The sequence below is a fragment of the Morone saxatilis genome, unplaced genomic scaffold, assembly GCF_004916995.1.
Source record: "Morone saxatilis isolate NCDOM2014 unplaced genomic scaffold, NCSU_SB_2.0 Contig10, whole genome shotgun sequence".
Classification (NCBI taxonomy): domain Eukaryota; kingdom Metazoa; phylum Chordata; class Actinopteri; family Moronidae; genus Morone; species Morone saxatilis.
This window is the reverse complement of record NW_023339652.1, coordinates 1,839,931-1,843,462: the sequence shown is the minus strand read 5'-3', so window position 1 is coordinate 1,843,462 and position 3,532 is coordinate 1,839,931.

The window sequence follows — 3,532 nt, the reverse complement described above, 5'->3', positions numbered from 1 at the left end:
TATGTGATTGTAAACTGAATATTTGTAGGGTTTTGGAGCGTTGGTCATATAAAACATGGACGCCAGCTTGCATTCTGGGAAACTATAAGGGGCGGTGTCATTATTTTCCCAGTCGGCAGATAAATTGACAGATTTTTGTGTCTTTTTGATTTATTTGAATAATTTTGTGGTCTGATCTTTCTGAAAAAAAACATAATTTTGTTTTATAATTATGTTTTTCATCCTGTTAATCATCTTGTGGCCTCTCAGATTGAGATATAAAATACAATATCAAATATATAATGTCTATATCTATCAAATATTTGATCAAATATCATATTAGTATCAGCCCGAGGAGGTTTAGGTTGTGCAGTTTGTGCAGGACACAATAACATAACTAAAGTTGTTTTACTGTATTATAAATATATTTGATCATATTAAATGTAAATGTTCTCATATTTACATAGTAAACTTAATATTTTTAGGTTTTGGACTGTAGAAGACGTCACCGTGGACTCTGAGTGCATGTGATGATTTTATTTTATACAAAATTATTGATTAATTGAGAAAGTAATCAGCAAATTAATCATTAATAATCATTAGTTGCAGCCGTCCTGCTGTGAGCGCATTCAGAGGCTGCAATCAGTTTCATTTACACGAGATTCGATTATTCGACAGGTTGAAACATTTTCTAGAGTGAATATTTAAAGTATGATGGTTGTAAATACAGATTATTGTCATTACAGACTCATCTGCAGGTTATTTTCTCAGTTAAATTATTATTTATTATTACTTTATTCTATAAAACTAAAAAAGGCCCGAGATACGACACCATCAGAGGTCTTGATTTGTCCGACCAACAGTTAAAAACGATAGAATTTATTATCATATGTGACAAACGAAAGAAACAAATTTGAGCTTCAGAACGGACTGAAATCATGAGTTGATCGTCAGAAGAGTCATTCTGCATGTGTTTTATTTTGTAATTCATCCCGGTGTTATTAGATGAGTATGTGGATCAGTGTTACCGGCGGGAATCAGTGTTTCGTTTTACAGCTTTATAGCTTTAGACTTTTGACTTGAGTGCTCAGTTGACACCTCTGACTGTTATCAGACGGACGATCTGAACTCGTCTCTTTGATATCCATAAATGTAGAGCGAGTCGGCGAATTCAAGGTGTTTAAACACACAGTCTGTTATCTGAAGTTCCTGTAGTGAGACGTATTTCCTTCAGTGATAGTGGACGTAATGTGAAAGTGTCGCTCGCTGTGTCACAACCACAGAGTTTGGCTCTTGTTGCTCTGTGCCTGCTGGCATATGAATGCTAACACATTAGCCATAACAGCTTTATAAGGTGATGATATGTCAGGGCTGTGTGTCTCTGCTGCCCCCCAGTGGCCAAAAAAACCCAGCTAATGCAAATTTAAATGTCATTGTTTTACTTTAACTGTGTCAAAGTCCGAAATGTCCAGCTCCAGGGGCCGAGGTGGGGGGCCGAGGTGGAGGAGGAGTCATAAGGGAGGCCAGAGTTTGGTGTTTTAGCTCTTCTAGATTCACTTTCTCTTCGCAGTTTGATTTCCTCAGACTCCCTGAACTCGCCCAGACTTGTTGCATCAAGGTCCTGTTCAGACCTCCAGGCACTGAAATCCACCTCTGGTGATGCGTTCACTTAAAACTGGATGACTAAAACTCCAGATGTAAACGCCTCTCGGTTTCCTCCTCGTCCATCCTCAGCATCATTCATGTCAATTAGAGATGAATGAATGAACACAGAGGGTAATGGTACACTGGGTATGACTGATTCCAACAGTGAAATCCCAGATTCAGTACTAAACTATAAAATGGCATTACATAAATCCAGTGCAGATGGAGGGTTGTTATAGTGTCACTGATACGATTAGAAGATGCTATCGTTGGTCTGCTCGGGCGTTTCCATGTTTCTGCAGGGGTGTTACTAACAGAGCTGCACAGTTCATCACAGTGAATCTACTGAAGGGGAATGTGTGTCAGCATTACCATGAAGCTGCTGCAGAGATTCCCTGGCCTATAAATCAGGAATCATCATCATCATCATCATCATCATCATCATCATCATCACAATTCGAACAGGTTTTCCGGTTGAAGTTAAAATTGTTTAAAAAAAAAAAGATCATTCCCACTAATGGTTAGGAGTCCTGATATAACTTCTGTTATGAATTGCCGCTATACAAATAAAATTGAATATCTGTCGCAGTATGATTTTTTACCATATCGTGCTGCCGGAGTTGCTACGTATCTGCTAGGGTGTTGCTAGGTAGTTCTAGAATGTTCGCAGTGGTTGTTAGGGTGTTGTTAGGTAGTTCTAGAACGTTCGCAGTGGTTGTTAGGGTGTTGCTGCAGTTGGTTGCTAAGTGAAAGACGTGTTGCTGTGGAATGCGGCGCAATGATTTGCTTCAGTCTCTGAATTAAAATCAATATCTTGACGTCTGTACAGTTGGTACAAAGAAAAATCTCTTACGTCGTAAAAACGAGCCGAACATTCTGCCAGTGATCTGAAATATCATTCTGCACAAAAGAAGACGACCCAAATACTCTAATGGTTCTAATGTTGTTTATTTTGCATATATAGTTATACATATGTATAATATAATACTGTAGTATATTTATTTCTGTTTTAACGTATTGAGAAAATCAGTTCACGTGGAAAAACCATTCCGATTAAAAAATTCTCGCGTGATCATATTTATTTTGGGAGGTTTTACATTGCGATATCTTATTCAGATAATTTCGTATGAAATGTAAGAATCCAAGATAAACATATGTTAATTAAGCCAGCTGTAAGAATTCAACAGTGCTTTACTTTTTCACATGCAAATAACAGTTTCATTTGTTGGTGTAACGTGTTTTTAGGGATTCCTTTGACATCTTGACTTTAAACTAGGTGTTCTGTGAAGAGTCATCAGCTCCTCTTGACGTCAGCTCTGTTTTGGTGTTGCGCACCTAATTGCCAGAAACGGGTGATTCCTGGGTAAAATAACACTGAAAAAAATGGGCAGTTACAGACGAAGATTGTAATTTGTCCTCACATCCACCTGCCTAACATCACACACACTCACCGCACACTATCTCTCACCATGTAACCTTACAAAGACCCTATTAAACCAGAGATGAAAGCTCTGTGTGTGTGGTGTTGGTGGTTGTGGTGTGGTCTATCATGTTGCTCTTGTGCTGCACGACACAACGAGCACGATCTGCGTTATGCACCACACACAACATCGCACCAACACACTACAACAGCACACACGCACACGACACACACAACACACACACACAACACACACAGCACACAACCACACGACAAACACACACCACACACACACACACACACACGCACAACACCACACACACGCACACACAACACACACACACACCACCACGAGGCTGGCATAGCAATCGTAACTCTAGGAAGATTTCCTAGCCTGACATTCACCACCAACTGTCGATCAGCGTGGATCTTGATCGTTTCATGAAGCGCCCAGAGCATGCTGGATGATTACCTGCCCACGACAGGAGT